At 50.4% G+C, this 22531-nt stretch overlaps 2 pseudogenes; both read left to right on the top strand.

Moving 5' to 3' along the window:
• Nucleotides 1-9468: 9468 nt before the first annotated feature.
• On the top strand, nucleotides 9469-10559 carry LOC147661079 (28S ribosomal RNA; annotated as a pseudogene).
• Nucleotides 10560-17519: 6960 nt separating this feature from the next.
• Nucleotides 17520-18544, top strand: LOC147661078 (28S ribosomal RNA; annotated as a pseudogene).
• The last annotated feature ends 3987 nt before the right edge of the window (nucleotides 18545-22531 follow it).

Raw genomic sequence — 22531 nt, 5'->3', positions numbered from 1 at the left:
CAAGACAAATAATTTAGAGCCAGGTTGGTGATCAGTCGCCATAGAGGCCTTTTCCCATATCAATACAGCAATGGGTTCTGATTAACAAAGACCTCTGTTGGGTCATCCATATAGGCCTGCACCATCGACTCAAGGTTCTCCAGTGTTGCTCCACTTTGCGTACCATCTGTGGCCTTTGCATCACTGGAACGAGCAAACCCTTGATGAGTTAGCCAATCCGCTTCCGACAATATTATGGCTGGGCCTGGTGCAGGTGAGGATGATGATACGGTTGCTGATGTCGTTAATGGCTGTGAGGGAAAGTGACCCCCTTCGGCCACAGATTCAGAAGTGGACCTTGACGCCGGATGGCCTGCTAATTCAGTAGTACTTCTGCCGGTTCTTTCAATTTTCTGACGCTCTTTTTCGAACCGAGTGGCTGACAGAGCTAGCCAATATTTGTACTTTGAAACATCTGCTTCATTAAAAGGAATGAATGCTTTGCTGGCCACGGCCTTTTTGTACAGTGGATCCAGAATAGTGGCACAAATGTAATGTTGTTCTGTATGTATTTTTTTAAGCCTTTCATTGACAACTAGGCGGCTTAATAACCTTTCTGCCAACTTATATGCATCTTGCTTTTCAGCATCATCTCGGAACGTTGAAGACACCGCCTTCAGTTGTTGCTCTAGCATACGCAACAATGGGATATCTTTGCCCAAAGTACAGTCCTCCCTGCTGACTTCACACATGAAGACCTCAAAAGGACGAATCACGTCTGTCAGGCTTTTAACTAGCTTCCATTCCTTTAACTCTAGACACATGTTTTTCATAGTAGTACCCAGTTCAAAGACATACTGATTGATTACCACCCACTGCTCAGACAGACGCTCAAGCATTTAGAAGGTTGAGTTCCAACATGTTACCACCTCCTGGATGAGTCCTCTGACTGGCAGTCTACGTTCACGTTGCATGTTCCTCAGCTGCTTCCTGGCCTTAAAAGAATGGCTGAAATGTGTGCAGATTCTTCGGCAGGGGGTCAGTAACTTGCTGACTGTCTTTTCTTTTTTCAAGAAATCTTGCACAACAATGTTAATACTGTGCGCCAAACACGGCACTCTGAAATAGTCACCCTCATGCATGGCCTTAACTATATTACTGCCATTATCTGTGGAAACATAACCAATCATGCGCTTTCTTGGATGCAGCCATTGAAAGACCTTACTGTTAACACCTCCAAACTGTTTTGTGCAGTATGAGATTTCTCCATAGCAAACATGGCTACTGTTGCATGTTTCTGAGTAGCTTGAACAACTGTGTCCGAGTCAACACCTGCATTTATCTTATCTCTAACCCCTGCAAAAGAGACCCAGTGTGCAGTGATGCACATGTAATCAAGGGCTTGGCAACTGGTCCACATGTCTGTTGTCAGGTGGATAGTGTGCACAGCACTCTTCTGCAAAGCTGCCCCAATCACCTCCAGCACATCTTGATGTAGTGCTGGAACCGCAACTCTGGCAAAATAGGACCGGCTAGAAACCTTCCATATAGGGCAGACTGTTGCCACAAATTCTAGAAAACCCACCCCTTCCACGAAAGAAAAAGGGAGAAGGTCCAGTGCTAGCATTTTAGCCAGCTTTGCGTTATACAGACATGCCGTAGGGTGGTTCCGTTCACATGGCGCCTCCAACCAAAACATGCTTCTAATGGTGGTCTGGACTGTTTTACGTGATGATGATGATGATGATGCAGACTTCTTCAAACCAGTTAGGCTCATTGATGTACTTTTTTGCATTGGTGTCTCTTCCAGACTCTTAGTGTGGCTCATACATGTTGCTGGGGTAGAGGGTGTGGGCGCTACCACTGCAGTGCTGCTGCCAGGGGTTAGGGTATACCAAAATAAATGTCTGTCGCTTCTTCATTTTCCCCCTGCATGATCAGCCCCTCATCATCATCAGATGCAATATGAATGGATACATTTGGATTTGTTTTTCTTTTGGCTTCCCGGATCTTCCTTAGGTGCGCCTTCCTCTGGATAGTGTGGTGTTTTTGGAGATGACCTCTCTGGCCTCCGGTACCATAGTTGGTACCAAGCTTACCCCGACTAACTACTATTTTACAAATCGAACAAACGACCAGGTTTTACGCCTTTTTGCTAACACTAAAGAAGTCCCATACTGGGGACTGGAGATGTCTGCTGGTGGTGGAGGGGCTACTTTCAGTTTCAATGCCAGATGAAGTGGAGGATGGGCGTGGCTGAATTTGACTCTGTTGTGCACTTACAGCACCACTACTTGAGATAATGGAGGTCGAACTGAATGGAGGTCCCTGCCGGCCCTTCTGATGAGAAAATATGGAAGCTGTAGGTCGTGTTGGTGTAGTAGTTAACTGCGTTGGTGGTGGTACCAGTGCCACGCCGCCCACATCCCACTGTGCATCAATTCGGGATAGGGTCAAAATGTCTGTCTGCTGCATGCCTGCTGGGGCTGGAGTGACGACTGTGATGACTGGGTCGTCGTCAGACTGTTCATTAGCAGCAGAATAATACACCACTTCTTGTTTGTTGTCATCATCACCCATAATTGAAAGCCTTGCGGGAACCTTCCATTTAGGCTTAGCTACCTTTGTCGGCTCATGGTTTGCCTCCCTCTCAGACTGCATTGCTGGGTTCCAATTAGGCATGGGCGGAAAATCCGTTCCGCTCGCGGATTTTGCGGATTTTCGGGAAATCCGCAATCCGCGAGATTTGCGAATCTCCCGCAAAATCCGCAAATCCGCGAGCAGCGGATTTTGCTCGCACTGCTCGCACTGTTCGCGTGAGTTCGCGCCCCGCGAATAAGTGCAAAATTGCAGAAATACGATCTTAGCAAAACTGAAAGTAACTACTTACCAGGTTCAAAAGTTCAGGCTCATCATTAGTAGCCATTTCCTGTAGTGCTTCCTGAGGGGCCCCTCCAGAGTTCAGTTGCCAGTTGAAACTATTATGTGACCCTGCTCTGAACCTCAGAATAGTTACACATATGCCACAAAGGTCCTGAATTACAGCTAAGGGAGACAAGCAGGAGCCAGGCTGGAAGTTAAAATCCATTAATCAGCCCCTAATTCATTATTGTCAGTTGGGGCAGGGCAGGTGTTGTAACTAATTTTGCAACAATGAAAGCACTTAGCAAGTGCAAAAGATCACTAATCAGGGCGCACTAAGGAAGCAGGTGCCAGCTAAAAAAATATTCTGTGACACATTAATCAGCCCCAAATTAATTCAGGTCACTTGAGGCAGGGAAGGTGTGCTTTGCTTTGCCGAAAATAATGTACACTGGACAACCAGAGGGTGTGGTGATGAAACAGAGGGTGGCATGGGTGGGCCAGAGGGTGGCATGAGTAGTCAGAGAGTGGCAGTGGTGACAGAGAGTGGCAGTGATGAAGAAGAGTGTCCCAAACAGGCTGGACACGTAGAAACAACAAGTTCGCGAAACTTGCGACCCGACAGGTAAGTTCGCAATTTGCGAAAGTGTACAAAACCCTCGCGAACTGGCAGAAACACGGGCGAACACAAAAAAAAAAAAATCCGCAAATTCGCGGGAATTCGCGGATTTTGCGGATTGCGAATCCGCAAATCCGCAAAATTCGCGAACGCGAGATCCGCAAAATTCGCTCATGCTTAGTTCCAATCAACATCAATATCATCAGAAGGAAGGGGTTTTGAAGAAGAACTTGTAGTAGCCCTCCTTGACCTTTTTCTTACTGGGGATCTGGAAGACAATGGATCATCATCAGGAGGAGTGGCTTCCTCGGATGATACCTCCGCTTGAATCTCGATTTCCTGATGTGCCCCTACTTCTGGAGGAACAAGCATTGTTGGCAGTTGTGCCACTCCATGCGCCTCTAGTTGCGCCTCTCCATGCGTCTCTCCATGCGCCTCTCCTTGCGCCTCTACTTGCACCTCTACTTGCATCTCTACTTGCGCCTCTACTTGCACCTCTACTTGCGCCTCTACGTACGCCTCTCCTTGCGCATGTGATGATGAACGATGACTGATGTGATTCTCTTGTGCACCTAAAAGCAACGGAAGCCAGAGGAACATCAGTTAAATAAATGTTGCATATGTCGTGCTTCAATTAATATTTGCAACTAGGCATTGCATTTACTATCATTACAGCAACACACCCAAAAACGGAAAGACACAAAATAAAAATTGCACTTCTAAACCAAACGGATGTTTAAATTAATAGAAGAGAGACCACACAGAGAGAGTTGGTCCAGGCACCACTGAGTACCCCTGGGTATAATAGATGAAAGGCAAGCAAGGCAAACTGGGTGTAGGCCTGAGCACACTGCCTGGCTTCAAAATGGCCCCTTGACCCCCATCCACATGGCCAGGCCCTGCCTGGGCCAGGCCTCAAAATGGCATCCACCCACATGGCCAGGCCCCAACACCACCCCAAAAAGTTGAAAAACACACAAACATCACCCCAATCCAATGCCATCCATGCCCTCAATGATGTTTAAATTCAAGACAGACACCCCACAGAAAGACTTGGTCCATGCACCACTGAGTACCCCTGGGCCTAATGGATGAAAGCAAGGCAAACTGGGTGAAGGCCTGAGCACACTTCCTGGCTTCAAAATGGCCCCTTGACCCCCACCACATGGCCAGGCCCTGCCTGGACCAGGCCTCAAAATGGCCCCCACCCACATGGCCATGCCCCAAGAACACCCCAAAAAGTTGAAAAACAAACACAAATCACCACAATCCAATGCCATCCATGCCTTCAATTTTGTTTAAATTCAAGAGACCCCACAGACAGACTTGGTCCATGCACCACTCACTACCCCTGGGCCTTCTGGCTAGTGAGGCTTTACAGGCAACTCCAATTGCAATGCCCCAAACTAACAACACCAACTTACGTGTAAAATCTCAAATCCAAAAGTGATCCAAAGTCCAAAGTCCAAAAAGTCCTCAAATACAAATATCCAGGTTTAGCGCTGGAAATAAAATCAGACAAAAATATTTTGCAACAATTTGTGTCTTAGTGAATCTGCCCCTTAATCATTTCATTTGGCCGAGCATTTGAGTGTGATTTTCAGAAGGATAAATATTAGTCCAGAACAATGTTTGCCAATACTATGGCTAAGGCTACTCTCCCAGCTAGGATTCAGGTACAATCGAAAAGGAGTCTCGCTTCCTCTTGAGTGGAAGTTAGGGGGTTTCATTGGCAGAACTTTGTAGAACAGCCAGATTGTCTTCTTACAATAGCTGTAGTCACCACTTCAGACTTCAAGGTTTGAAGTTGGATTGGAGAAACTTTAATGCATGGGTTCTTAGTTCCGTACTACCTTAAAATATTGATTCAGTAATAATGTCACTGAGGGTGCTGCACTGATGAGTCTTTATTTGTGGTTTCAAAGCCCAAGTCAGATTTGAAATTCCTCATATGTAATGACTGGGACATGGCCGAGGGTCGTAGAGATAATGCTCTGATTATTTATTGACAATCTTCACATCACTAGTTCTACTTCTACTTGTGTTAGTCATTACAACCCACCAACCATTCCTTAACTGGTCAGACCTTCCACAAGAACTGGTATTATCAGACCCTTTTATGGCACCTAATTCATTCTTTCCTGAAGTTTTTTTTTTCTTGATGTGGAATTCACCTCATAAGGAATGAAAAGAATGAGGATGGGTAGAAATAGGAATTATGAAGATTACCGGTAAGTAATCCGAGCATTGTTGCACCATTCTCATTATACTTCATAACTAGGGCTGGGCGTAGTTTGCGTAGCGCCACTGCGCACACTATGCAGAATTTTGGGAAAAAATGTGTGGAAAACGAGGGACGGCTCCCCGTTCACCCTGGGCTGGCTGGATTGGAAAGCAGGGACCCGCCCCAGGGCTTGGGATTGGGAGCCCCCGTCCTGCGGCCTGCCAAGAGTCCATCTGCCTGGGACAAGGTTTCCTAGTGCAGAGCCCCGGAGACTGCAAGGCTCCATGGGTCCCGGGCAGTCCTCCCCCGGCGGCTGGGCCCCAGGAGCGCTTGCAGGCCTCCCCATGCCTGAGGCCCAGCGTGGGGTTTTAAAGCTCGGCAGCCCCGGAGCCCTGCAGCCCCGGAGCCCTGCAGCCCCGGAGCCCTGCAGCCCCGGAGCCCTGCAGCCACAGGAGCCCTGCAGCCCCCAGAGCCCTGCAGCCCCCAGAGCCCTGCAGCCCCCAGCCCCGGAGCCCTGAAGCCCCTGAGCCCTGCAAGGGCAGGCGGGAGCCCTCCCGTGAAGGCTCCGGACAGGCAGATTAGCGTTTTTTTTGGTCCCGGCCATCTGGTCGCACCTCTCCCCTCGGCCATCTGGTCGCACGCATTGCTTTCCAATGGGGCGTCCAGATGGCCGGGTTTCCCTGGAAGTCCCGATGAGGGTCCATTTGCCTCCCTGATCCCAACTAGGCTCCAGGAGTTCAGGTGCTTCCGCGCCCTAGGGTACCCTTTGTCACTCGGTGCGCGCGGGTTCCCAGAAAGAGGGGTAGACTTCCTCTCGATTACTAGGGGCAGGGTATGCCGGGACACCCCTCCTGGGCTTGTGGTTCTCTGCTGGTGACCAGATGGGCTATGCTGGGACAACACCTCTGCTCCATCCGGGGGGCTACGGTCCAAGGCATGACAAAGAGCCTGAGATGAGCTCCATGGGTCTTGGGCAGTCCTCCCCCGGGCGTCCAGGCCAGAGAGCTCCGGTGGTCCTCCCCGTGCCCGAGGCCCAGCGTGGGGTTTCAGAGCCCCCCTGAGCCCTCCTGTGAAGGCTCGGGCAGGCAGATTAGAGTTATTTCGGTCCCGGCCATCTGGTCGCACCTTTCCCCTCGGCCATCTGGTCGCACCCAATGGAATGTATGATGTTACAACGCATACTTTTACAACGCATACCTTTACCACGCATTTTTTACAATGCTACATCCATTACAATGCATTTCATTACAACGCATGTAAATGTAAATGTAAATTGATACTTGTATAGTGCACTACTCACCCGCAAGGGTCTCAAGGCGCTTGTACAAATACCGCTGTGGAACCCATCCTGGCTTTCCCTGTGAGGTGTCCACTCCTGGGCACCCCCAAGGTGGAGGCGAGGCATCCTTAGCGTTGTGGGGGCCGTTGTGGAGATTAAGCAAGCTATTGCCCAGAGTTGCAGAGTGGGACTCCATGATTGGAATAGGCACCGAGGCGAGAATTATCAGGTCCATGGAATTTTGAGCCCAAGACCCGCCGAGGCGGGGAATTGAACCCTGGTCCCGGGCTAGACTTCTGCATCTGGGTCTGCCGCTCTAATCATTGAGCCACACTTCTCCACGCCATTACAACGAATTTTTAAAAACTACCTTTACAACGCATTCCATTACAACGCATACTACCTTTACAATGCATACCATTACAACGCATACCATTACATTGCATGTATGGTAAGTATTGGATAGTGAAGGGGTAATAATTACTATTCTAACTACAGGGGGGCGCAACAGTAGGGCAAGTGTTGGATAGTGTAGGAGTAAAAAGTTCTATTCTAACTCCAAGGGGTGCAATAGTAGGGTAAGTGTTGGATAGTGTAAGGGTACTATGCGTTGTGATGGTATGCGTTGTAATGGTATGCGTTGTAATGACTGCGTTGTAATGACATGCATTGTAGTGGTATGCATTGTAGTGTCATGCGTTGTAATGGTTGCGTTGTAATGGCATGCGTTGTAATGGATGTTGCATTGTAAAAGTTTTGTTGTAATGGTAGTGCGTTGTAAAATTTGCGTTTCAAAGGTTGTTTTCCCACCCAATGCTTTCCAATGCGGTGACCAGATTCCCGGTCTTCCCTGGAAGTCCCGATGAGGGTCCATTCGCCTCCCCGATCCCAGTGAGGGCTCTAGGAGGTCAGGCACTTTTGCGCACAGGGTCCCCTCTGTCACTCGGTGCGCACAGGTTCCCAGAAAGAAGGGTAGCCTTCCTCCGGATTACATGGGGCAAGGGTATGCCCGGATACCCCTCCCAGGCTGGTGGTTCCCTGCCAGGGACCATATGGGCGGGGCCCAGGCACCCGGGTCTCCCTCCTCCAGGCCAACGGCGTGCCACAGTGCCCAGGACGGGCTCCATGGTTCCTGGGCAGTCCTCCCCTGGGCGTCCAGGGCTCCCTCCTCCAGGCCAACAGTGGGGCCAAGTGCCCAGGACGGGCTCCATTGGTCCCGCACAGTCTGCGCCCGGGCGTCCGGGGCTCCCTCCTCCATGCCAACGGCGGGGCAAAGTGCCCAGGATGGGCTCCATGGGTCACGGGCAGTCCTCCCCCGGGTGTCTGGGGCTCCCTCCTCCAGGCCAATGGCATGCCATAGTGCCCAGGGCGGGCTCCATGGTTCCCGAGCAGTGTTCCCCCGGGCGTCCGGGCCTAAGAGCTCCGGTGGACCTCCCCGTGCCAGAGGCCCAGCCAGGATCCCTGAGCCCCCGGAGAAGCGGATCCCCCAAGCCATGCCCTGCGTGGGCAGGCAGGAGCCCTACCGCAAAGGCTCAGTGGGCAGCTGGGAGTCCTTTCGGTCCTGGATATCTGTTCGCACCCTTCCCCTCGACCATCTAGTCGCACCCAATGCTTTCCAATGAGGCAACCAGATGGCCAGGCATCCCTGGAAGTCCCGATGAGGGTCCATTTGCCTCCCTGATCCCAGCAAGGGCTCCAGGAGGTCGGGCACCTCTGCGCCCTGGGTCCCCTCCATCACTCTGTGCGCACGGATGCCAAGAAAGAGTGGTAGCTTTCCTCTGGATTATTAGGGGCAGGGTATGTTTGGACACCCCTCCCGGGCTCACAGTTCTCTGCCGGTGACCAGATGGGCTATGCTTGGACAACACCTCCCTTCGTCCAAGACGTGCTCCTGCCCACGGCATGGCAAAGTCCTCCCCGGACGTCCGGGGCTCCCTCCTCCAGGCCAAAGGCAGGGCCAAGTGCCCAGAACGGGCTCCATTGGTCCCGGGCAGTCCTCCCCCGGGCGCCCGTGGCTCCCTCTTCCAGGCCCATGGCGGGGCAAAGTGCCCGGGACGGGCTCCATGGGTACCGGGCAGTCCTCCTCCGGGCGTCCAGGGCTCCCTCCTCCAGGTCAACGGAGTGCCAAAGTGCCAAGGACGGGCTCCATCATTCCCGGGCAGTCCTCCCCCAGCTCCGGTATGGCTGGGATGGCTTCAGGGTGGCAGGTGGCCCTCCGCTCAGGCGGAGGGTGTTACAGCCCCCCTGGCAGCAACTTCGTCGTGTCCGCGGGGCCAGGGGAGATTCGACCACCTCCGCGCCCTCCCCCGGGCACCCGTTCTTGGCCACCCCTCGGGTGTGAAGGGGTGGTTGAAGGGGGGACGGGCCCCCTGTTTCCGGCACGACTGTCGACTGGGGTGGACTGTTCTCAGTGCGCCCTGACCGCGTCATGCCGCTGGGCGGGGAGGCCCAAGCCAGGCGTCAGCGGCAATGTCGGTTACCCACCCGACCCGTCTTGAAACACGGACCAAGGAGTCTAACACGTGCGTGAGTCGGAGGGTCGAGCGAACCCCTGTGGCGCAATGAAGGTGAGAGCCGGCACGCACTGGCTGAGGTGGGATCCTGCCGCGCTTCCAGCGGCAGGCGCACCACCGGCCCGTCTCACCCGCTCTGTCGGGGAGGTGGAGCATGAGCATGCGTGATAGGACCCGAAAGATGGTGAACTATGCCTGGGCAGGGCGAAGCCAGAGGAAACTGTGGTGGAGGTCCATAGCGATCCTGACGTGCAAATCGGTAATCCGACCTGGGTATAGGTGCAAAAGACTAATCGAACCATCTAGTAGCAGGTTCCCTCCAAAGTTTCCCTCAGGGTAGCTGGTGCTCGGAGCCCCCAGTTTTATCTGGTAAAGCGAATGGTTAGAGGTCTTGGAGCCGAAACAATCTCAACCTATTCTCAAACTTGAAATGGGTAAGAAGCCCCACTCGCTGGCGTGTAGCCAGGCATGGAATGCGAGTGGCTAGTGGTCCACTTTTGGTAAACAGAACTGGTGCTGCGGGATGAACCGAACGCCGTGTTAAGGCGCCCGATGCCGGCGCTCATCAGACCCCAGAAAAGGTGTTGGTTGATATAGACAGCAGGACGGTGGCCATGGAAGTCGGAATCTGCTAAGGAGTGTGTAACAACTCACCTATGGAATCAACTAGCCCTGAAAATGGATGGAGCTGGAGCGTCGGGCCCTTACCCGGCCGTCGCCGGCACTGAGAGCCGCGGGGGCTAAGCCGCGTCGAGTAGGAGGGCCGCTGCGGTGAGCACGGAAGCCCGGGGCGAGGGGCCAGGTGGAGCCGCCGCTGGTGCTGATCTTGGTGGTAGTAGCAAATATTCAAATGAGAACTTTGAAGGCCGAAGTGGAGAAGGGTTCCATGTGAATAGCAGTTGAACATGGGCAGTCGGTCCTAAGAGATGGGCGAGCGCCGTTCGGAAGGGACAGGCGATGGCCTCCGCTGCACTCGGCCGATCGAAAGGGAGTCGGGTTCAGATCCCCAAACTCGGAGTGGCAGAGACGGGCACCCTTGCGGTGTCCAGTGCGGTAACGCAAACGATCCCGGAGAAGCCGGCTGGAGCCCCGGGAGAGTTCTCTTTTCTTTGTGAAGGACAGGGTGCCCTGGAATGGGTTCACCCCGGGAGAGGGGCGGGTGTTGACGTAATATGATTTCTGCCCAGTGCTCTGAATGTCAAAGTGAAGAAATTCAATGAAGCGCGGGTAAACGGCGGGAGTAACTATGACTCTATTAACCTATTCTCGGTTGTAGTGGCCTTTACCTCCCAGTGGTCCCGCCGGTAACTGCCTCTAAAGTGCTAGACTCTGCGTAAAGAAGCATATAGAGACAGGCCAAACAAGGTTCTATCATGGCAGCGAGCGTGATAGTGAGAAATGGCGAAGCAAGCGAACCCAATTCCAAATGGGGTAGTTCCTGGAGAATAAAAACCCCATTAAGATGGCATAAGGAGGTGCGGTCTTTCCCAGAAATCATTAACCTCCTCACCGATTTTGACAAACCAGCACCCGCTTCCAACAATGCAACTAATAACAATGATTCAGATCACAATATTGGCCTTAGTTCACCCTTTATAGCAGAAGAACACACAACAGTAGACCTTTGCAAATCCATTGAGTTTGTGGCCACCTCAGCCAAGAATGACATTGGTACAGCAAAATTAGAAAATCTTCCCGATGTGTATGAGGTCAGTAAAGATGTAATAACAAAGAAAAGTGATTACACAAAAAAAGTCACTTATTGGAAGTACCCTATAGAAAAACATAAATGTGACTTGTGGGGAGACCTAATGGGAACTTTTAAAGAACTGAGAAAACATGTCTCAAACAAGCACAAAGGCTTCTATCTCAAAACATACTGCTCGAAATGTGACAAAGAAGCCGAATAGCACAATATTGCATGCCATTATGCCAAATGTAAAGGAAGACCTCAAAAAGGAGAGCTGCCATTCCTGTGCAGCTTCTGTGACTTCAGATTTGGAACAAAAATTGGAGTTTCTCAACATGCTCGGCATGCGCATCCAAGAGCGCAAAATGAGGCTAGACTAGCAGCTCTAGCAAACAGCAAACCGTCAAAATTATGGTCACAAGAAGAAATACTGCTACTAGCAGAATTGGAAAAAGTATATGAAAATAAGAGGAATATTAATGCGCTGATGGTTCCACATTTTGACAACAAGAATAGAAAACAAATTGCAGAAAAAAGAAGTGATAGAAACGATAAAAGCAAAAAATCCGCAAAAGCTGTACTGCAAGCATCAAATGTATCTGAAAATGACTCTTGCGATGAACCAGAGGTTACAGTGGAAGTAACAACAGAAAAGCACAGAGACTTTATCAATCGAAAACGTGCTAAAAAAATCAAGAACTTTGATGAACTGGAAGACAGAATATCAGAAATCGAGAAGTACACTCAAAACGTAGATGAGCATGATACTGCTATGGATCTGATGGATTAGGTAGTGACTTACATCGCAGAAAACACCACTGATATAAGTCCTGCTCTAGCAAGTGTACCAACAAATGAACCAACAAATGAACCAACTAGTGAACTCAATAATGAACCTATGAACTCTGCTCAAGATGAGCACCTGAATGCCTCAGTAGGAAACAAGATAACAAAAAAAGACAAGAAAAAGGGAAGGCTTACTCGGACGCACACGAAAAATTATGCCAAAGCATAGGGCAGCTATAAAGAATACCAAGCAATGTTTAAAAAAGACAAAAAGAAAATTGCCAGGATTATCACTGATGGCGCAGAAGATGCCACTTGCCAAATCAGTGCTGATGAAATCTTTCAATACTACAAAAGCATAATTGAAAAAGAAAACAAGAAAAACCCTAAATTCACGCCGATTGATCGGATACCAGAGGACTACGAATTTAGACATCTTTGTAAAGAAATAACACTGCTCGAAATAACTCATGCTTTTGAGAGCTCCAACCTAAAAAAAGCAGTGGGCCCCGATAAGATAGGTCTAAATGACTTATATAAAGTGCACAGCAGGCAACCAAGACTGCTGCCCAGAATTCTATCGTCTTGGTTGTTGATGAGAAGAGTACCAGAAATTATCAAAAAGAACCAATCAATTTTGATACCCAAGAATGTACTGATTAGTGAACTTAAATAAATCAGTAACTGGCGTCCAATTGCCATGGGTACTGCGTTCATGACGGTATTCACAAAAATGTTAACTAAAAGACTCTCATTTATGGTTGTATTGAATACGAGACAAAAAGGCTTCATGAAGGTGAGAGGTTGTCTCGAGAATCTGACTCTCCTGCAAAATATAAAAGGGGCACGAAAAAACAGTCACTCATTAGTAGTGGTGTTCATTGATATATCGAAAGCCTTCGACTCTGTCCGCCATGGTCACATTATACAGAGTCTGGCAAGGCAAAGAGTTCCATCATACATCAGAGACATAATAAAAGACTTATACACTGACTCAACAACATCTTTCAAGGGTAAGAACAACGAATCAACTCCTGAAATAACAGTGAAATCTAGGGGCCAAACAAGGTGACTCTTTATCCCTACTACTATTTAACATTGCCATGGATCCTCTGATCTGTGATCTTCAGAAAAATGGCAAGAGCTTCACATTTGGATCAGATGGTCCTATTGAGCAAATCACCGCTCTCGCCTTTGCCGATGACATCGCAGTACTCAGTAGTACCTGGGAAGGAATGAGTACGAATCTGAAAATCATTGAAAAGTTCATTAAAACCACAGGATTAAAACTTAATGTGAAAGAGACACATGGATTTTATATCAGTCACCATAAAGACAAAATCCTGGTTAACAACTGTAAACCATGGCAATTTGAAAAAGAAAATATTGAAAATATTCATCCAGGAGAAAGTGAGAGATACCTCAGATTGAACTTTGATCCACACACTGGTCATACAAGGAACAACAAAGTTAATGAGGTTCTTGTCAATTGGGCTCAAAAACTTGATAATCTACCACTTAAGCCCACGCAGAAAATAGAAATGTTGTGCCAGTTCTTGGTACCTAATCTATCATTCAAATTGGAAATGATAGGAACAGAAGCAAAAACTTTAAATGTTCTGGATCAACCAATGAAAACGTATGTCAAACACTTTCTACACCTTCCTGCATATACATGTGATGGTCTCCTATATTCGAAAAGATCATTTGGGGGTCTCAGTATTCCAAAACTATGTACACAAATTGGTCTCAATAAAGTCAATAGTTTATTATATATCAGGGCAGCTCCAGACCCGTATATAGCGCATTCATTCATGTATGCAGGAGAAGATATGAATGAAAAAATTGATAACATCATCAAAACAGACAAACTTAACATTTTAAACAGTAACTGTCTGAGCTCTGATTTGAATTTGTTAGCAACATATGAGTGGAGAAAAGAAGAGTTTGAGAAATGGGCAAATCTCCCTGTCCAAGGTGATGGTATAAAATACTTAGCAAGCAATCCAACCTCAAACCTCTGGATCAGCAGGCATAACAAAATGAAAGAAAACCAGTACATAGCTGCGGTGCAGAAGCTAAGAGCAAATGTTTTATATACCAGAGAAACCATCACTAGGGGAAGAAAGTGTGCATTTGCTACATGTAGGTATTGTAATGATGTTTGTGAAACAATTTCTCATATTTCAGGGGCATGTCCTAAAACTAAGGACATTAGGATAAAAAGTTTAAAATTCTGGAATTGCTCATTGATAAAGCAAAAAGGTGTGGTTGGATGGCATACAGGGAGCCTCATGTTAAGAACAATCAAGGAGAACTACGAAAACCAGATGTAGTGTTTACCAAAAATGGTACAGCTGTAGTGATAGTGATTGATGTTTCAATTCTCAGAATTCCCTTGAATTAGCGTTTGAGAGTAAAGTGAAATACTATCAGGATCTGTCACAGCAAATCAAAGATCTCACAAAATGTAACAGTGTTAAATTTCATGGCTTTATCGTTGGATGTCGTGGTATTTGGCCTCAATGTAATGATGTTGTTCTGGCTGATTTAGGTCTACAAATGGCATTTCCATTCAAGAAAAATGTTTGCCTGACTACTTTAATGAAGACAGCTGGAATGCCAGAAAGCGGTCCTCGGAAGCTTGTTTCTGGTCCAGGGAAGACATGGCTTGGCAGTTCGGGCTGCACTGTTTCCATGAGGCACAGGGTCAGACTGATTTGCATATAGCCATGTCTGAACTGGGGTGGCAGAGTGGGCTAAAGAACGGTGATGGATTCAACCCAGATCTTTTGACTGGGTGTGAGTGTTTGATTGATTCAGATGCTCCGTCCATCACCACCCCCTTTTGTACAGCTTTTGGCCACCATAAGTGTGGCAGGGTATGCTCAGACGTGAGTCCCTTGCTCACTTTGCCACTGGATTCAAGCAAGCCGGGCTGAAGACGGCTGGAATGCCAGAAACCGGTCCTCTGAAGCTTGTTTCCGGTCCAGGGAAGACATGGCTTGGCAGTTTGGGCTGCACTGTTCCCATGAGGCACAGGGTCAGACTGATTTGCATATAGCCATGTCTGAATTGGGATGGCAGAGTGGGCAAAAGAACGGTGATGGATTCAACCCAGATCTTTTTACTGGGTGTGAGTGTTTGATTGATTCAGATGCTCCGGCCATCACCACCCCCTTTTGTACCGCTTTTGGCCGCCATAAGTGTGGCAGGGTATGCTCAGACCTGAGTCCCTTGCTCACTTTGCCACTGGATTCAAGCAAGCCCGGCTGAAGACGGCTGGAATGCCAGAAACCGGTCCTCGGAAGTTTGTTTCCGGTCCAGGGAAGACATGGCTTGGCAGTTCCGGCTGGACTGTTCCCATGAGGCACAGGGTCAGACTGATTTGCATATAGCCATGTCTGAACTGGGGTGGCAGAGTGGGCTAAAGAACGGTGATGGATTCAACCCAGATCTTTTGACTGGGTGTGAGTGTTTGATTGATTCAGATGATCCGTCCATCACCACCACCTTTTGTACCGCTTTTGGCCGCCATAAGTGTGGCAGGGTATGCTCAGACGTGAGTCCCTTGCTCACTTTGCCACTGGATTCAAGCAAGCCGGGCTGAAGACGGCTGGAATGCCAGAAACCGGTCCTCGGAAGCTTGTTTCCGGTCCAGGGAAGACATGGCTTGGCAGTTCGGGCTGGACTGTTCCCATGAGGCACAGGGTCAGACTGATTTGCATATAGCCATGTCTGAACTGGGGTGGCAGAGTGGGCTAAAGAACGGTGATGGATTCAACCCAGATCTTTTGACTGGGTGTGAGTGTTTGATTGATTCAGATGATCCGTCCATCACCACCCCCTTTTGTACCGCTTTTGGCCGCCATAAGTGTGGCAGGGTATGTTCAGACGTGAGTCCCTTGCTCACTTTGCCACTGGATTCAAGCAAGCCGGGCTGAAGATGGCTGGAATGCCAGAAACCGGTCCACGGAAGCTTGTTTCCGGTCCAGGGAAGACATGACTTGGCAGTTCGGGCTGCACTGTTCCCATGAGGCACAGGGTCAGACTGATTTGCATATAGCCATGTCTGAATTGGGATGGCAGAGTGGGCAAAAGAACGGTGATGGATTCAACCCAGATCTTTTGACTGGGTGTGAGTGTTTGATTGATTCAGATGCTCCGGCCATCACCACCCCCTTTTGTACCGCTTTTGGCCGCCATAAGTGTGGCAGGGTATGCTCAGACCTGAGTCCCTTGCTCACTTTGCCACTGGATTCAAGCAAGCCCGGCTGAAGACGGCTGGAATGCCAGAAACCGGTCCTCGAAGCTTGTTTCCGGTCCAGGGAAGACATGGCTTGGCAGTTCGGGCTGGACTGTTCCCATGAGGCACAGGGTCAGACTGATTTGCATATAGCCATGTCTGAACTGGGGTGGCAGAGTGGGCTAAAGAACAGTGATGGATTCAACCCAGATCTTTTGACTGGGTGTGAGTGTTTTATTGATTCAGATGCTCCGTCCATCACCACCCCCTTTTGTACCGCTTTTGGCCACCATAAGTGTGGCAGGGTATGCTCAGACGTGAGTCCCTTGCTCACTTTGCCACTGGATTCAAGCAAGCCGGGCTGAAGACGGCTGGAATGCCAGAAACCGGTCCTCGGAAGCTTGTTTCCGGTCCAGGGAAGACATGGCTTGGCAGTTCGGGTTGCAATGTTCCCATGAGGCACAGGGTCAGACTGATTTGCATATAGCCATGTCTGAACTGGGGTGGCAGAGTGGGCTAAATAACGGTGATGGATTCAACCCAGATCTTTTCACTGGGTGTGAGTGTTTGATTGATTCAGATGCTCCGTCCATCACCAGCCCCTTTTGTACCGTGACTACTTTAATGGACACTCTTAAAATGTGCCAAGTATTCATGGACAATTGAGTATCAACCTTATAATGAGATGTACACTTTCTTGCAGCACACATGTCACCCTTATAAAGCATAATGTTTTAACATATAGATTTATAGTTGACACAAGAGTTAGTATAGATGTAAATTTTATAGATGTGAATTTTTCTAGATGTGCTTTTTCAAATTAGATGTTCAACTTATAGATGTGTATTTTTGTCTTATATGTGTGCTTATAACAATGTAGATATAGTGTGTACATCATACTTATTGAAATGTCTTGAATGATGAATAGGTCTCAAATAATCGCATACACATAATCATCACACATTGATTATTGATGTCCTGCTAATCATATTTTAATTTCTCAGGACTGTTCATAGATAATCTTAAAATTGTTGGAATAGTACTGCAAGGTGTACTATCTCTGGCCTATACGTGATCCCAGTTCCAGTGAGGACAGCATTTGTGGCTGTACTCCGGAGCGAAAGAATGTTGTATTGTTGGAAGCAAAACCGAATTAACGCTGATGGGCAGCATAATAACCCACAATGAACCACCGCGAGGTGGTACAGATTAGCCAAATGCCTCGTCATCTAATTAGTGACGCACATGAATGGATGAACGAGATTCCCACTGTCCCTACCTACTATCTAGGGAAACCACAGCCAAGGGAACGGGCTTGGTGGAATCAGCGGGGAAAGAAATACCTGTTGAGCTTGACTCTAGTCTGGCACTGTGAAGAGACATGATAGGTGGGAGGCCCTCGGGCCGCCGGTGAAATACCACTACTCTTATCGTTTTTTCACTTACCCAGTGAGGCGGGGGTGAGCCCCGTGGAGCTCTCACTTCTGGCTCCAAGCGCCCGGCACCCGCCGGGCGCGACCCTCACCGGGGACAGTAGCAGATGGGGAGTTTGACTGGGGCGGTACACCTGTCAAACAATAACGCAGGTGTCCTAAGGCGAGCTCAGGGAGGAGAGAAACCTCCTGCAGAGCAGAAGGGCAAAAGCTCGCTTGATCTCGAATTTCAGTATGAATACAGATCGTGAAAGCGGGGCCTCATGATCCTTCTGACTTTTTGGGTTTCAAGCGGGAGGTGTCAGAAAAGTTACCACAGTGATAACTGGCTGTGGCGGCCAAGCGCTAATAGCGACGTCGTTTTTTGATCCTTCGATGCCGGCTCTTCCTATCATTGTGAAGCAGAATTCACCAAGCGTTGTATTTTTCACCCACTAATAGGGAACGTGAGCTTGGTTTAGACCGTCGTGAGACAGGTTAGTTTTACCCTACTGATGATGTGTTGTTGCAATAGTATTCCTGCTCAGTATGAGAGGAACCACAGGTTCACACATTTGTTGTATGTGCTTGGCTGAGGAGCCAATGGGGTGAAGCTACCATCTGTGGGATTATAACTTAATGCCTCTAAGTCAGATTCCCCCCTAAACCGTAACGAAACTGCAGTGCCATGGAGCCTCGGTTGGCTTGGGAGAGACGGCCTCTCTGGGGGGGGCCGGTGCGTAGAGCGCTTGCTTGGGGACCAGAGAGCGGATGGAAGGGGGCCGCCTCTATCACCCTTAGTGCACGGCATGTTCATGGGGCACCCGGTGCTAAATCATTCGTAGATGACCTGATTCTAGGTCAGGGTTTCGTAAGTAGCAGAGAAGCTACCTCGCTGTGATCTATTGAAAGTCATCCTCTGAGCCAACCTTATGACTCTCCTTGCGTGGGCGCCCGCGGACGCCCTCCTCCACCACACCCAGGGGTGGGTCTCTCTGCCGCAGGGGCAGCAGGAGGGACATGGAGGGGGTTACGCGGGCCTGCGGGAGGCTGCCTCCACCACGTGCCCTCTGGCACGGGGGCCTCCCCCTCTGGTCTTTGCCCCTCCGGGGTGTGGGGATGGGGCCATCATCCCTTGCGGGTCAGCAGGGGGACCAGATGGCCTGGGCCGGCCGGGCCTCCCCTTCCTGCTACTCCCTGGCAAGTCGAGCCGAAAGGTGAGCAGCGGCAGCCCCAGGGAAGGAGCCTCCCGAGCGTCTACCTCAGAGGGCCTGGCCACCCTTGCTTGTCTGCAAGGGCGACTGGGTACGGCACCCTCCCAGGCCATCCGGTTGCTGTGTTGTTCCAGGTCACCTGGCTGCGCAACCAGATAGCCTTGTAGACCGGGTGACCAGATGGCCCTGCGGGTCAGGTGACCAGATGGCCCTGCGGGCCGGTTGACTAGATGATCATGCGGGCTGGGTGACCAGATGGACATGCGGGCTAGGTGACCAGATGGCCCTGTGGACTGGCGGCCGGGCTAACTCCAACGTTTGTCTTTTCCCGAAGTTCTGTAAGCCCCCACTATGCGGGGGCTTAATAGTCGAGAAACATGGGGTCCCCGGGGCAAGGACGTGGCCTGGGCTTAACCCTCCTCGGTTCCAGTCGAGGGTCTGGGTGCTGGGGACCGGGGGTGGGTCTGCCGGTGCCCGAGGAGGCTCTCCCCGGCCATGGCTAGGGTTCAGAAGCTGGGACTGGGCCTGGGGCTTGTGCTGCATCTGGTGGGCGCCATGGTGCAGAAGCCCCCCATCCTGGAAGCCAGTCGAGGGTCCAGGCGCTGGTGTCAGGGGTCCGCTGGGGCCCAGGGAGGCTCTCACCGGCCTGGCTAGGGTTTGGAAGCCGGGACTGGGCCTGGGGCTCGTGCTGCATCCCAGGGTCCCAGGCTGCGGGAACCCCCCTGTCCTGGAAGCCAGCCGAGGGTCCGGGCACTGGTGACGGGGGTTCGCCGGGGCCCGGGGAGACTCTCCCTAGCCTGGCTAGGGTTCGGAAGCTGGGACCGGACGTGCTGCAGGTCGTGCTGCGTCCGGTGGACCCCGGGAGGCAGGAGCCCCTCGCCCTGCAAGCCAACCAAGGGTCCGGGTGCTGGGGACCGGGTGGCCACTGGGGCCCGGGGAGGCTCTCCCCAGCCTGGCTACAGTTCGGAAGATGGGACCGGGCCCGGGGCTCCTGCTGCGTCCAGTGGACACCGGCCTGGGGTCAGGGTCTGGGTGCTGGGGATGGGGGTCCACTGGGGCCCGGGGAGGCTCTCCCCGGCCTGGCTGCATTCGGAAGCAGGGACTGGGCCGGGGAGCTGGGGTGGCTGGCTTTATCCACAACGCTCGCAGAGCGTAGTTTTCCGCCCACCCCTATTCATAACCTAATAACGTAATAGCAATACAAAAATGTAAATGTCTATTGTCATTTTGTATTTTCATACTGTTATCTGTACAGCAAATCATTAATGTAGAGCAGCATTGAAATAGTATTATATCGGAAAATTATATGTTGTGTCAGCAATAAAACTGTAGCACGGGACGCAGTCACCTTCTTAGTAGACACAATATGCAAGAGTTGTCAGTAAACAGTTTAAAACAAACAATCAAACAACAATGTTCAGGCCCAACTAAGTAAGTGGAAAATGCTATCCAGGTATATCAGTCTGCCTATCAGCTAGTGGCACAGGTGGGAGTGTATGTAGCTAATCTGCAGGATCCTGAAAAGGCTATCCACTGGTTGGTGCATGGAAGGAGCTTGTGCAATAACATCACAAAAGAAGCAGTACACACTTGGATCCTATCACACTGAACCAGTTGGTCGCTGATCAGCTCTCTAGTCACTAGTGTCTAAGGGGCCCTGTCATCAGTTTTGGATTGCACCTCTAACAATAATGCAGCCCGTTGAATTAGGCCAGTGTATGTGGAAAAAGGTAAGGCTAGGACCTTTCTCAGGATTTGCCCGGCGCTAACCGCCCTTGTACCATTCAAGTTTTACCAAGTAATGAGGCAGGCGCCGGAGACCAGAAGGCAGGAAACAGAAGTTTATTCCGACGGAGCAGAACACATCAGATCAGACAACAAGGTATCGTCTCGAGGTGCTCTAACAGCCTCTCGGAGGCCTGGCCTCTTATACACTGGTTTATGGCATGTGACCTTCCTTTATTACAATCAGAACTTTGTAAAGCAAGGAAAAGACATCCCCGTAATCCTCGTGTTAATCCCACCCCCATATACCTTCACAATAGAGGTCCTCAACCTGCTGATAAGAGGAGGGGGTCATCACGCAGCTGAGTGTTCCGTCGAGTCTTAGGATGTGTGCGCCTGATCATATCACAGGGGGTGGGGAGGCCTGGATCAATAGAGGGTCCTTTGAAGGAGAGCGACCTCATACAATAAAGGGCAGTAAATGATATCTCCCGGCTTAGGCAATGGCCTCGGACCTGTGTGGACAGTCGGACACGGGGTGAGGGGCCATCAATGGAGTGGTATTCATGCTGCGTGGACAATCCAGTGCAGAGGGGAGGTTTATCAACAGAGGGGCATTCATGGGAGGAGAGGAGGTGTTGGTCAGGCGCTGGCGTGACTCCCAAGGACAGGGTCATGCAGAAGGGTCATGCTTATAAGGAGGAGGGAGGGGGAGCCAGGGTGCGCGGAGGATGCTTGCTGGGTCAGAGGGGCGCGCTGGCGATCGATCGTGGACAGGGAGACCATGATATCTAAAATGGCTGCCGTGCACGTAGTACATAGGTGACCCAGAATGGCTGCCGTGCACGTAGTACATAGGTGACAAGCTGGCGCAGATGATGTTCAGATCGCAAATTAAAATTCCACAGTCCTCCCTTTTAACATGTCTCGCCAACTTGTCAGTTTGGATTTATCCCCATAAGGCCACGTATTTCTACTTCATAGAGGGGGCTCATGTGCTCATTTCGGAAGTCCAAATTTTTTGGGCACATACAGTTAGAAACAAGGCTGAACAAAGGTGGCAGACATTGGATACCTAAGCAACACCCACATAATATCACAAGAGGTATCAGCACGAAGGAAAACAACTTCCAACCCCAATTTTTCAAAGTGTCCCAAAACCAGCTCCCAAGCGACCATCCTTCCTGTTCTTGGTGAACCTCCGAGGAAAGTCTGTGGAGGTGTTCGATGGCTTTGTAGACTGAAGGCGAGTTGTCTGGCACGTAGGTGCAGCAGCTGGATCCGATGATGCGGCATGCTCCTCCTCGGTCGGCTAGGACCACATCTAGGACGAGTCGATTTTGAAGGGTCACAAGGCGGACCGCCTGAAGCTCCGCAGTGTTGTTGGCGAGGATGCCAGCTGTGATGTTGATCGTAGTTTCTACTGCCTGGGTCAGGTGTCGGATAGCACGGCTGTTTGCCATTGGGCCCCACAGAGGAACAAGTCCCTTTGCTGCATCCAGGAACTGTGCTCCGGTGGAGTCGGCTTGTCCAAGGTCGTCTGCACGCCTCTGCCGGTGGTGGTTGGCAGGGGCTACATATGTGGGTGGAAGAACGAAGGCAATATAACAGGTGCCCTTCCAACCTCTCGGGAGCCAGGTGTAAGCCTTGGTGCCACACACAAAGTACATATTCGGAGAAGCAACAAAAGAAGGGGGTTCAGCTGAGTCCAATGTTCTGGTGATTCGGCAGGCGCTGTAACCCACCAGCTGCGTTCCCTGGCCTTCGAGACACACGAGACCTGTGACATTGATAACAGACAGGGCCACAGTTAAAGTGGCGGTAGTTTGTTTTTGCAGATGAGTGAAGGTGGTTCTGGCCGGATTGTGGAGCACCTGTACTTCGACTCGTTCTTTGGCTGGAATGTCTTTGATGAAGGTGGCGCCTGCGAGCGCAGGACACAGGGCAGCTGGGGTCTTTCCTGTTTTGTTCAGCCAGAACCC

The sequence above is a fragment of the Lissotriton vulgaris genome, unplaced genomic scaffold, assembly GCF_964263255.1.
Source record: "Lissotriton vulgaris unplaced genomic scaffold, aLisVul1.2 SCAFFOLD_11659, whole genome shotgun sequence".
Classification (NCBI taxonomy): Eukaryota; Metazoa; Chordata; class Amphibia; order Caudata; family Salamandridae; genus Lissotriton; species Lissotriton vulgaris.
The sequence above is the reverse complement of the archived record's forward strand: the minus strand, read 5'-3'. Positions and strand labels throughout refer to the sequence as shown.